The 13679-nt window shown below is 42.9% G+C and overlaps 1 protein-coding gene across 1 annotated transcript in view; it reads left to right on the forward strand.

The window, feature by feature from the left end:
• Positions 1-454: 454 nt before the first annotated feature.
• The window catches only part of emp2 (epithelial membrane protein 2), a 32501-nt gene continuing 19276 nt past the window's right edge, over positions 455-13679 (forward strand). Inside the window, exon 1 of the mRNA XM_041206552.1 lies at positions 455-643. The gene's annotated coding sequence lies outside the window, so the exon portion shown is untranslated. The remainder of the gene's footprint in view (positions 644-13679) is intronic.

The following is a 13679-nucleotide window of genomic DNA, read 5'->3' on the forward strand; positions in this document are numbered from 1 at the left end:
TATATTCTATTCCCCTTGCAATAAATGACAACATTCCATGAGCCTTCCTAATCACTTGCTGTAGCTGCATACTAACTTTTTGTGACTCATGTACCAGGGCACCCAGATCCCCCGAACCTCAAGAGTTCTACAATCTCTCTCCATTTAAATAACATGCTACTTTTCTATTCTTCCTGCCAAAGTTAGCATTTTCCCATGTTGTACTGCATCAGCCAATTTTTTTTGCCCCCCTCACTTAACCTATCTATATCCCTTATGTCCTCTTCGCATCTTATTTTCCAACCTTCTCTGCTCTAAGGAGATCTTCACCAAGTCTCCTCTGTAAATTAGGAGGGACAACGTTATTTTTCTGCTGACCTGTTTCATTTGCTGAGTTTTAACATGAATTTCTAACTGAGGCAAACTCCCACAGTGAGCAGAGCGAGGAGTGAGTGACTAGAGCTAGGGTGTGATTGGGCTAGTTGGGAAAGCCTTGTGCGGTTGTAATTCACAAATGATATTGACTCACCGCGCCCTGTAAACTGACATCACAGGGAGACGCCTCAGAAGTTGGACTTTCAAAACACACATCTTCAAAAATCCCACAATCACAGCCTTTGCTCAGACCTCGGTGACGCTTGGACTTTCTCTCTCGATACATCGTGTAAGTAGACTGAAAACTTCTGTACATTAAGTTGCAGCATTCGGAGTTGAAATGTTGGAATGTTATTTGTGGCGAAGAAGTGGAGGAGGAAAAAAAAAATTCCCGACTTTTTAAACATGGACTGAAATGTTTTATTGCCAGATGGGGAATCAAGACATGGGGTGGGGGGGTGGAATTCGCGTTTATAGGGCACGGTATGAATAGCTCAATGTTTGCAATAGCGAATGGTTGGGTGTGATTTCCCCCCTCCCCGTTTTTATTTGGGAAACGGTGTATTTGTAAATTTTAATTCCAAAGTGGATGTGTTTAAGAAGAGAATCTCCGCCGTTTCCTGCTTGAATGTAATACTTGTCAGTTGTAGTTGATATACTGGTTGAATTATGAGGCGACTCGCTGGTAGTTGCGCGCATACAGTTTGTGGATTTTTTTTCTCTCTCTCTCTTAATTTAAAGCTTCATGGCTCTCCCCAACTAATTGTTCTCCCAATGGAAGTGGTGCTGGAAGTTTTTCTGATGTTTGCAGTTGTAGCGGCCCCTGGAGGAGACGGTCCCTTCGCCACCCAAACTCATCTTGCTCCAAGCGCCACTTCTTTTCCCCATGAGTCAGGCTGCTTCTTTATAAGGAAAATATTCAAACTTTACTCGCGCGTTTCCAACAGCAGCCACCACGCATTTGAGAAGATGAAACTCCGACGAGTTCTTTTCTTTTTCATCTTTTTTCGGAAAAGAGAACAGCTGTTTCTGACTATCTAAAGCAGTTTGTGGGGGGGGGGGGGGGGGGGGGAAAAATTTGCAACAAGCGCTCCTCGACAGATGTCATGTTTTAAAGGGGTGTGGCCGCTCAGTGTTTTGCCAGAAATTCGGCTCCAAACTGGTCGGAAAGATGGCTGGGTAATGTGGTTAAAGTCATCAAGGCACTTGGTGTTAGTATTTATTTATTAAAAATAAATGGCCCTGAAGTTGGCTTGCAGTTTGATGTGGACCTGCGGATGCCAACATTGTGGATTTAAAGTTTTCTCACAGTTGTCCTTTTTAGTTGAAAGTTCCCCAGTGAAACTGTGAAGTACTGGCATGGTGAGGATAGGGTGAAAAGGATTGATATTTATTGTGCTGGGCTGTTGTTCCCCAGCTTACGTACTCAGCATAACCATTCTATCAGAAGTCGATGAGAAATTTCCTTTAATTCAACACCTGAGCTCTCATCAAGAGTGGGCCAACCGGGTGGGGGGGGTGGTGGTGGGTGGAGGGTGTGGGGAGGGTGGGGGTGAAAGCTGTGGGTGGGGCCAAGGGGGTTGTGGGGTGGGTAGAGAGGTGTGGATGGAGGCTGTGGGTGGGTGGGGGCAGGGGGCTGTGGGTGTTGGGTGGAGGGGGTGGGTGGAGGCTGTGGGGAGGTGGGCGGAGGCTCTGGGTGGGTGGGTCGGGGACTGAGTGGAGGTGGGCGGGGGTGGGGGGGCTGTGGGTGAGGAGGTGGGTGGTTGTGGGAGGGGCTGAGGGGAGGTGGGCGGGGGTGGAGGGGCTAAGGGGAGGTGGGCGGGGGTGAGGGGGCTGTGGGTGAGGAGGTTGGTGGTTGTGGGAGGGGCTAAGGGGAGGTGGGCGGGGGTGGAGGGGCTAAGGGGAGGTGGGCGGGGGTGAGGGGGCTGTGGGTGAGGAGGTTGGTGGGGGTGGGGGTGCTGAGGGGAGGTGGGCATGGGTGGGGGCGGCTGTGGGTGAGGAGGTTGGGTGGGGGGGGCTGAGGGGAGGTGGGCGTGGGCAGGTGGGGCTGTGGGTGTTGGCGGGGGTGGGAGGGGCTGAGGGGAGGTGGGCGTGGGCAGGTGGGGTTGTGGGTGTTGGCGGGGGTGGGAGGGGCTGAGGGGAGGTGGGCGTGGGCAGGTGGGGTTGTGGGTGTTGGCGGGGGTGGGAGGGGCTGAGGGGAGGTGGGCGTGGGCAGGTGGGGCTGTGGGTGTTGGTGGGGGTGGGAGGGGCTGAGGGGAGGTGGGCGTGGGCGTGGGCGGGGGGGGGCTGTAGGTGGGGATAATTTCCTTGGCGCTTTTTCAGAACATTCATCCGCACTTGGGAATTCCCATTTGTGCAAGAGGTTTCCGCCAAAATTACGGCGGGCGAGCTGCCAAGGAACTTTTGGGAATAAATGTAACTCAATTATTAAAGTGATTCCCTTTGCTGTGCCATATCATTTCATAAATGTGCTCCCCAGTGTGAACCTCTGGTTGCCTGCTTTCCATTTTGACTGAAAGTTCCCACAGAATTTCGCAATCATGAGATCAGTTGTATGACCTGAGTGTTTCTCATTTGGACACTGGTCTGAAATCCCAGGATCTTTGCTTTAATAAATAATCTTTTTTATAAATGGGTTTTATACATTATACTGGAATGTTTCCAAATAGCAGATTGAAGAATTTTGTTCACTTAAGAAGGCCAAATAAAAATCAGCAATGCACACTGAGCATGGAGATCCGGAAGAGTATAGGCTGCAGGGTGTGTTCAGAGACTGAAGGCAGTGATATTGGGCTAGGGTGGTAGTTCACACGGCTGAGTGAAGTCAACAGAAGAAGTAACTGATGGGTGGGGTGTGAAAGGGGCTGCCCATCTGCTATTTTGCACCACAGCCTGGGATCAGTTTCACCCTTTGACAGTCGACACAGACTCTGGAAAATCAGGTGTGAAAAGTCCAAGCAAGATCCCGGAGAGCAGGGACTGCAAACACTTCATGTGGCTGATGTCGGGGTGGAAGGAAGTTTGGGGTCTTCATTTACAGGTCGAGTGCTCGGTTCTGGACCATGACTGAAAATATTGAGTTGCAGTCATCTGTTTGCATATCCTCCTTCAGTTTGAAAAATGAACTTTCACAGTTACAAAAGCTTGATGAGCGTCTTCCTTTCGTCAGTTTAAAAGCTGTCTTTTTTTTTCTAAAATAAACCTTTTATATATTTTTAAATATAGCAGATGGAATATCTATCACAATGAGCTTCGTGCTAATGGTAGAATGGGATGTCGGCGTTAAAGAACAGAACATTTTTCCATTTGGACATCCCAGGCCCAGAAAACTTGCAGGGACCATTACTAAGTATAAATGCCTGCATGTGCCTATCTTGGGGCCTCGTCATTGATCTGCATGAAGTTTGCAGAGGCAGAGTGGGGCAGAGAGAAGCAGGACTATGTGAGGTGCATGGTGATTGTCAGGCTATTTCCTGGAACTAAATGTTAGTTACCCCTAGCGCACTTCCCTTGAGGGCCACATCTATTTAATAAAGCCAAAGGCTGTTCTCTCCTTAAAGCTTCAATCCCAGTTGGACCCCAATCCCCCCCCTAGTAGTTTGGTGTACTTGGCCACTGGAGGCAGCAGCACTGGATCTCAGGCTTCCTGGACTCCTCGCCTGGCCTTGTCCATCCATCTTGGCGTTTTTAAGGGGAGGTTGGAGGATTTGCTATAGGATAGCAGGAATTCCCAGGGCTCTGGCCCTTGGTGTATTTGGCTCCGGGTAATGCTTGCAGCTGCCCTGGTGGAATTCCAGCAGAAGTTGATCAGTTTTCTGGGCCTTGGTGTCAGCAGGGAGTGTCTCCAGGTGAGGCCGGATATGGCTAGCTGAAGGTTAAACCCTCACCTGCTCTGCTCTCTCAATATGCCTCAACCCAACCTGTGTATAGTTCCCTGTGCAGCACCAGTGTAACGTTTCCATTTATTATTACTAAGGCCAGCTTCACTGGAGTGAGATTTGTTAAGTTCATGATTCTTGTGCGTGTGGCTCCATACCCATTGCAACTAACTGGGTTAGGCAGTCTCATATCTATTTCATGCATTGCCAATAGAGGATAGTTGTAAGCCTGATGGACTTGGATGTTGCTTTTCAGCCCACAAATAAAAATCCAGGTTTGTTTTATGGACTGACTGGTGCAGAAGGGAAGCTTTCATCTGGTTTCAGGTTTCCAGTCTGAAATAACAATATTAAAATCCTGTGTTTCACTTAATTCCCAGATGTGTAGTAAAGTTCAAAAGCATCAAAACAGGCCAAATCCATCAATTTTGTTTGAAATCATCCTCCTCTGTAGAGTATAAGGGTCTGAGCTAATAAAATAAGTCAGGCTGGATTCAATCCTGTTCATTGTGGGTGTGGCTGAAAGCACAAAACAGACTTCGAATGCAATGCTAACAGAAGCTGCATGCCGAGTGAAGCTGGCAAGTTCCTTTGCTCAACCTGAGCTGGAAATGTAGAATACTGACCTGGGTGTGTATTTTATTTATCAGCAATGATATTCCTCACAGTGATGAGCAATCTCCCCCTCTCTGCCACTTTAAAAAAAATATCAATGTCACTGACTTCTGATTTCTTTTGGTCCTGGGTATTAAGTCAAGAACTAGAGTCTAAGAACAAAGCCTGATTTTTCCACTTTTTAAAAATCCAGCTGGTAAGGAGTTCAGTTTGAACTTTAGCTTTTAAGTCTTTTACTTTAATATTTAATAAGTATACCAGGCACAGTAAGTATACCAGGCATAGTAGCGATCACTGTTTCCTGTCATGACTAGCTCCCTGGACCTAGCATTGCTGTTGTGTACGATTTGGAGGCAAGTTCTGAATTTAACAAGGTGGTCATTATCTGACAACTGCTACAGCCAAAACAAAATTTAAACAAAAGTCATGAAAGCGTTTAGCCTCACCTCTGCCTCAATTGTGCTGGCCAAAGTTTGCACTGAGGCTGGACGATACCTGTGGGGTGAAGACTTGCATGTAGAGACTGTATTGTAATATCTATTTGATCTAGTGCATTGTTAGTAGAGACAGTTGAGTGAAGCCTCTTCAATACAAGATTCTTATTTCAACAAAATCAATGTTAAATCTGTGTTAGTAATCGTCTGAAGCTGGAATACCAAGAGAGAGGCTTTGATCAATGTGAGGAATCTGGTTTCAGTAGCAGTTTAATGCAAAACATATGATTTGGAAATTTTTTAGTCTAGCACATTGTGCCTGATGCATGCAAATTGATCTCCATCTTTCACTCGTGCCCCTCCTTTGATCTAACTGCCACTTTTTTTCTATCTTTTTCCTCTCCCATCACTCAGTATATCATGCTCTTCTTTTTCCTTTCTATTCCCTGCTGTCTAACTATCTCCCTCTTCATCCTGTGCTTGTCTAGTTGGGCATTGTTTATTCCTAAACAAAAACAGAATTACCTGGAAAAACTCAGCAGGTCTGGCAGCATCGGCGGAGAAGAAAAGAGTTGACGTTTCGAGTCCTTCTGTTTTTGTTTTGGATTTCCAGCATCCGCAGTTTTTTTGTTATTATTATTGTTTATTCCTACATTGGTTCAGTGGCTTTTAAAAACACTCACCCCTGACATCATTGACCTTTTAACTGGGAAATGGGAAAGTACATTCTGGCTAATAAAAACATCTTGACATAAATCTCTTGCACTTTTCTATAATGATAGAAAGCACAGGGTCGCTGTTTATAAAGCTGAGTTAGATTGACACGAGGGTCAAAGTTTATAGAGCTAGATGGGAAAGTAGAGTTGAAAGTTGAGGCCAAGATCAGTCAGGATATTATCAAATGACAGAACAGGCTCGAGGGGCCAAATGGCCTACTCTTGCTTCTAATTCGTATATTTGTAGCGCATGCATTGAGCTGTTAATTGAATCCAACCCTGGGCTATGTGAATATAGCTTCTGTCTATCACTTGAATGCTACTGGTTGTGAAGTGCGTTGGGATGTCCAGCAGAGCTGATGAGGTGCTACATATGTACAAGATCTCCTTATTTCAGGTAGACGTGAATGAGCCTCAGATGGATTCCGTGTTACACATGCTTCAAGTAGTATCTTACTCACAAAGTGGCATGATGTTTATGGAATGAACAAAAATTGTAGTAAACATTCGGGTAGGCAGCATCTGTGGAGGGTACAAACAAACAGAAAATGTGCATTTATACAACAGCAGCCAATTTCTGCACCGCAATCTCTCTCAAGCAGAAAACTGATAAGTCACCAGATAGTCTAGCTATGTTTTAGGTGTGGATTCTTTGTCAGAACATTGGAATCTGTGGAAGCTCTTACAAGGAGTGATTAGTAACTCGCAAAATATCATAGAAAGCATGTGGTGCCCTTTTGTTAGTTTACTCTTTCGTTGGGTGATATGCATTCAGCTTTGACAGTGCTCATCTGTAATTGACTGCTAGAAAATGAGTGGAGTGGATTAACACTTTTTTTCAATTGAATTTTTCTCCAGTTGCTGTAGCTGCTAACCTACTATTCCATGTTTGAATATATATTTTACATAGAATATACAGCACAGAAGCTGGCCATTTGGCCTGACATTAATGTTCCACGCCTGCTACCTCTTATTCTATTTTGCTTGATTTCAGCATATCTTTTCATTTCTTTCTCCCTTTTTACTTATCTAGTTTTCTTTGAATGCATCTATGCCATTTGCCTCAGCTACCCCAGCTGGTAGAGAATTCTATATTCTCGTGCTCCATATTGAAATCTCTCTGTACTAAGTCCCTCTGAGACCAATTTCATGATTTCTGTAGTTTTATAAACTCTAGAAATACAAATTTCCTCGTTCTCTCCCAGCTATTTGCAAAACTTGCTAGGCCTTCTTTACTGTTTGAGATATGGGGGTGTTTGTAGTGTACATGCATCCTTTTTTTAATCCATTCAGAGGCATTGCTAGTGAGGCCAGTATTTATTGCCCCTGAGAAGGTGGTGGTGATCTGTCATCTTGAACCACTGCAATCTGTTCAGAGGGCATTAAGCATCAAAGCATTTTGCCGTGGGTCTGGAGTTGCATCTAGGCCAGGCTGGAAAATGATGGTAGATTTTCTTCCCTACAGGACAGTAACAACAATCCTTAAGTTTTACAGTCACCATCACTGACATTAGCTTTTCATTCTTAATTTTAAGGTCCCTAGCTGTTGTGATGGGATTTGAATTAATGTTTTTGGATTATTAGTCCAGGCCTCTGGATTACCAATCTATCTAACACAACAAGTATTCCTCTCGTACATGAGGCAATTACAATTAAATGATACTACAGAGTGCAAATTCCAGGGAGCCAGTGGAAGAAAGGGATGAAAGAGGTTGGGGAGGAGATCTGAGTACTAGTTCATTTGAACACAGATTGAATAACTGAAGCAGGTACCTGGATAATAACCATAATAACTAAAATAAAAAGTACAAATGTGGTAGGGCTACCCTTCTGAAGTGGCAGATAAATGGGAATGGAACATTATACTGAAAGATCTGTGAAGCATTTCCTTGCTGCTGTGGGATGAGCTTCTGAATGATACTGAGTGGTGGGGTGGGGAGGGGAAGCGAAAATAGTCCTAAATACTAATCCACCTCTTGTGCCTTCCACAGGTACTGTTAATGCTCTTCAGCTCAGAACTAAACAGACCTATCAGCATGTAAAAATACACTTATAAAATCAGTTTTACCTTTTTTTTATAGGTTTCATTTAGGCACTGTACTTTACACAGTGTACTTTCACCTAAAAGAAGGAACAATTGCTGAGACATGTGTGTTTTTTAAATAGTGAAGGTCAGGAGTGGGTTTATTACAATTACAGTTAGTGAGCATTTTGAAGTTAATTACTAAATTTGGTGTTAAGAGATATAATCAAGGAGGAATCTTCCTGTGAAAAATTGTTTACTAGCACAACCTAGAAGGATTTTTTAATATTCTGAATAAAAAAGAATCCTGAGCTGTCCAATTGTTATATAAGATGCTGGACTTCTGAGTCCAAATTCCAGTCTCCACTCATTCTGACCCTGAAGAAATGAGTTTCAGTTGTCTTGGTGATATCTCTTAAAAGGGAAGGGAAGTGCTGTGGCCACTGATCTGTTTCATGATGTAGAATCCCAGCAAGTTTGAAGAAGAAATGGGATTAATAATCCATGTCTATGGGCTGGAACATTCAGTATTGCTGACTGAGCAGGATGCTTTTCAGGAGGGAGACGATAACAGTGCTGGTGGGGTGGGGGGGATTTTGGTACGCTTAGTAGGTATTGTTTCCAAAACTCTTCAAAGCTGATGCATAAAGTATAATTAAATGTAAGTTCTCTTCTTCCCTAGGTGTGTATGCGTATATATAAAATCGGTATATTTACTATCTGTAACTTTCCCAGTATTATGATCAAAAGAGTGCTAACTGTTGTTTATTCCTAAAGTTCAAAGCAAGTTATTATCCATCAGTGCAGTAGGATTCTGTTGCTGCCAATATTTAATAAGCTAGTCTTCTTTGTCTTTCGATGTTCATTCAGCAAAAACATTGTTTGCTGGCTGGCTGAAGGGGAGCAAGCTCCTGGCCAATAGGGAATTATCGTTAAAAGCAAAATACTGCAGATGCTGGAAATCTGAAACAAAAACAAAAATAGCTGGAAAAACTCAGCAGGTCTGACAGCATCTGCGGAGAGGAACACAGTTAACGTTTTGGAATTATCGTTCCGGAGTTAGCTTTTGGGAAATGTTACAAAAGGTACCAGTAGAAAAGGACATTGGGCAGAGTGTTAATAGAGGCTTCTGATTCTCTGTTCCCCATTTTGCACCATCACTCTAGTTGATTTTCACCCCCCCCCCATGTGTTACCATGAAATGATATTGGGCAGTCTCAATGTACTTCTTGGTGAACATGACTAGCTCAAGATGGGGGTAAAGGCACATTGTAACAAGGTTTAGGGACCTTTACTCTACGTCTGGCTGTTACATGTGACCTGAGCTTGCTTGATGTTACCCAGGCTGCCAGAAATGAGAAATTATTTTATTTCCCAGCACTGATATTTCTTGCCTGACTAAAAGCTCAGGCTGCTATTGCACAAACCTCCTATGTTGTGAAAAGGGTGATGTCCATGTGTGTATAATGTAGCAAAGACAGGTTTGTAGATGTGTATGTTAGGATATTGCTATTTTTGTATGCTTCAGTTATAGTATTTTTGGTTGCGTCATCATTCGTTGACAGTCATGTGAAAGAGGAAGTATTATTTAATTGGACAACCTTGTGCAGCTAGTGGCATGAGGAAATATGTGATAACTGTGTTTGAGTACTCTAAATTGGGTGGGGTTGCACAACCTGTGTTTGCTGTGGCAACCAAACAGTTTATAAAAGGATGCTGTATATTTTCAGCAAAGCACCCAACGTCATGATGTTTTATAGATTATCTGGAAGGTCAACTTTTGAGATGACAGGGACTAACTGTAACTTGAAAGACAACATGGTGAGGTTTTGCACCGAAGAACCACAAGAACACAGTGGTGGGAGAGGGGCTTCAACAGTGATCTGACAACTGTTGTGCAAGAGCTCTCATTTGGATTATGCTGCTAGGGGAGACATTTCTACTAAGAAGTGAAAGGAAGGCCAAATCGGCCCTTAGTTTCTGGTTCATCTACTAACTGATGTGTTTTTTAAAAAAACTGCAACAGTATAGATCTTAACATGCTAGTCAGTCTTTGAATGTTGCTGTTTGGGGGGAGTCATAAAATACCAAAGAAAAAATAACGCAGTCCTTCCAAGGCAGATATAAATTTAACTGGTTTCTCTGTTACTACTGTTGCATAACAGTGGAGTGGAAATTCAATACAATGGAAACCTTTTGTATATTTACAATGTATATCGAGTTTCCAAAAGACCCAGCTTAACTGTATTTGTAAGTGGCTGAATTTTTTGCAGTGTAACAAAATAGAGAAGGCAGAAGGTTGCAGTTAACAGCCTGTGTTCAGTCAAATACACTGCTGCTTGTGATTCTGAGACATTCCTGAACTGCAGTTGAACTTAAACTTGCTATACTTGCTGTTACTTATAGGTTGAACCTGGACTGGCCACATCTGACTGTAGAGATTCACAAAACGGACGTTGTAATCTTAAAACCCGCTTGTTTTCTGTGGATGAGCTTAAATGAAGCCTTTCAGGAGTTGTAGTTCAGTCAGAATCCCAATGCATTGGGGTTAGGCATTACATGACTAGAGGCAGTGGTTTAAACAAAGAAAGTTACCGTCTGCATTTTCATTACTTGGGGCTAATAGTTTCACAATGACAGAATTATCATTAATTTAGTTGATGTAACTGGACTGGGGCATTGGACATTCTCAAAGTTTGTTATAAGATGCTATTGCATTTTTATATTTTGATGCAACAGTTTTTGTTGTTTTGGGTTATGTTCACAAGTGATTTTTCTCATTGGTCTCCACCACGCACCTCGTTAAGCCAAAAATTTCTTATGTACTGACACCACAACAATGCAATCACATCAATAGCAGAGCTGATTCGGAGATTGGACTTAAAAAAAAATTATTCAGGGGATGTGTGTATTGCTGGCAAGGCCAGCATTCATTGTCCACATCTAATTGCCCTTGAGCTGCTTGGTGCTGAGCTGCTTGAACAGTTGTAGTCAGTGTGGTGAACATATTCCTACAATGCTGCTGGAGAGGGTGTTCCAGTAATTCTGAGGAAGGGTGATTATATTTCCAAGTCAGGATGGTGTTCTTGTGCGCTTGGTGTCTTTGTCATTCTGGCAGTCTTTGTCAATCTGGCTAGCTGCAAGTTTGGGAGGTGCTGGTGAAGAAGCCTTGGTGAGTTTCTGCAGTGCATCTTGTAGACAGTATATCCTGCAGCCATAGTGGTGGAGGGAGTGAATGTTTAATATGGTGGATGAGGTGCTGAACAAGTGGGTTGCTTTCTCCTGGATGGTGCTGAGCTTCTTGAGGTGTCTGGAACTGCACAAACCAGGCAAGTAGAGAATATTCTGTCACACTCCTGATTTGTGTCTTGTAGATTGTGGAAAGGCTCTGTGGAGTTAGCTGTGTCATTTGCCACAGAATTCCCAGCCTCTGACCTGCTGGTTATCTGGCTGGTTCAGTTAAGTTTTTGGTCCATGTTAACTCTGCAGGATGTTAATGGTGAAGGATTTAATGATGCGAAGGCTGGTGAATGCTGAAGGAAGGTCATCCAATTCTCTCTTGTTGGAGATGATCGTTGTCTTGCACTGGTGTGGTGTGAATGTTCCTTGCCACTTGTCAGCCCAAGCCTGGGTGGTGGCAAGATCTTGCATGCAGGCACAGACTACTTCATTATTTGCAAAAATAACTCATGATGCATATAGAAATATATTGAGATTTTAAAAACAATGATTTTCTGATTTATCGATTTCCATATTCTCATAGATATCTAATAAATGGAATGTAAGAAAGGCTAGGATATACAACTCTGGTATTTCAACATGTCTGAAAGGAAGTTTGGCATTTGCTACCAGGTGGTGGAGGTGATCTTGTGGTGAATCAGGTCACGCCTCCCTCTGGGCCAGAAGCTCTGGGTTTGAATCACAAACCCGGAACTTGTTGGCCAAGGACAGTGCATTCATAATGCAGCCAAACAGGCTGAGTATCAATCTGAAAATTCTTCCAACACACACCAAGGGCAGGCGGTAAGAGAGTGAGATTTCTGGTCAGTCATGTGATGGAAAGAACATTGCAGCCTCTATCACCCCTGTCCGTTGCTCCAGATTACAATGTATATGTAAAGTGCATGTTGTCCCTGCAACTCTGACTCCAAGTGAACTATAATGCACCAGAAAATTCAAAAGGCAAGAGGGAGATTTTGTCCTTTCAATAATTTCATGATTGCAAACACGCAGCAGTGTAGGCTGACTACTCTACCCTTTAGGCATATGAAAGGGGATAGGAAAAAAGCAAATTAACATGGAAAAACAATGGATATTTTCATTGCGCTGAAGAAAGGTGCTGTCATTCACTTGTGCCTGTTGTACATAATTTTCATGTTCCAAGAACAAACTGGCACTGCTGCTGTTGTCTGCTGCTTTCTTTGGAATTTTGTGTAAAATTGGTAGAGAGAACATTTGAAAACATCACATGGTGTTTGATTAGAATCTGCTTAAGACTGTATGTATTCTGGGGTGACTGGTGCTGTTTGTTCATATTAATGTACAGTAACAACCTTGTGACCATATTAATAGAATTTCAGAATGATGGTCACACGCACATTATAAATACTATAGAAGAGAGCAGCAGGAGGTTGGGGGGGTGGTGGGGTGTGGTTTTCAAGGAGCAGAGTCAAGAACTATGGGAAATGTCATTGGATCAAATTTTTTCTCTCCAGCTACTTTACTGGCAAGAATTGATTTAATGGAATGGTGGAATCTCACAATAGTGAGGGACAAGAATTTGTTATAACCTGTTATACAGCCTGACAGTAATATCCCTTGCAGGAAATTCCGACCTAGTCAAGATGTTGACAGTGGTTGCCTTTGTAACTTTAACTACAAAGGCATCGAAGTATAATTACTGTTTGGTCCAAAATATTACCCGATTTAATTGTGTGCTACTGAAATGGGGAGTGGAGATCTGAAAAGGCAGCAAATTGAGGTTATAGAAATGGAAATGATTGCCTTCATGATTTAAAAAAAAAAAATGCCTTCTGAGCATGTCCTCAGATCTCCCTGGCATGACTTCTGTATTCCAGTTGTGTGGCTGGGTCCCTGAAGAGGAAGCCAGCTGTTTCCCCAGAAGGAGTCAAGAGTGGATACTTTATTCTTGTGCATTTTCTAGTGTCATTAGGTTAGTGGAAAACTAGGACCCAGTAACTGTTTGTTTGTTCTCTTGTCTTGGATGGAGAAAAACATTTTAAAGGAAATTCAAGAAAACAAAACGATGTAAATCTCATTAAGGTTGTGGCATGCAATTCCACAAATCTTAAATCAGCCACTTAAGTAGGATGTAGTTAGGAAAGGACGTGCACTCTGAATGGCAGTGGAATAATTCAGGACCCTTGTGAGAATCATAAAATTATGGACTGGAACACTATTGGATTTAATGTTGAATGATTTGTACCCCCTACCCCAACCCTAATACACACTCTAATAGGTGGCATTTGGCATAAGTATGATGCAGGCCAACTTCAAATTATTTTTTGCAAATGATATTTGTGTATCAACTGATCACTAATTAAGTCATATTTTATACTCGTGTCTTTCAAAAGAGGACAGCAACTCGAGTTCGAAGCATGTGACTTTGCAATTTGTATTTCAAATCTCCTGGCAAGCA

This window comes from Carcharodon carcharias, chromosome 15 (assembly GCF_017639515.1).
Source record: "Carcharodon carcharias isolate sCarCar2 chromosome 15, sCarCar2.pri, whole genome shotgun sequence".
In the NCBI taxonomy this organism is placed as follows: Eukaryota; Metazoa; Chordata; class Chondrichthyes; order Lamniformes; family Lamnidae; genus Carcharodon; species Carcharodon carcharias.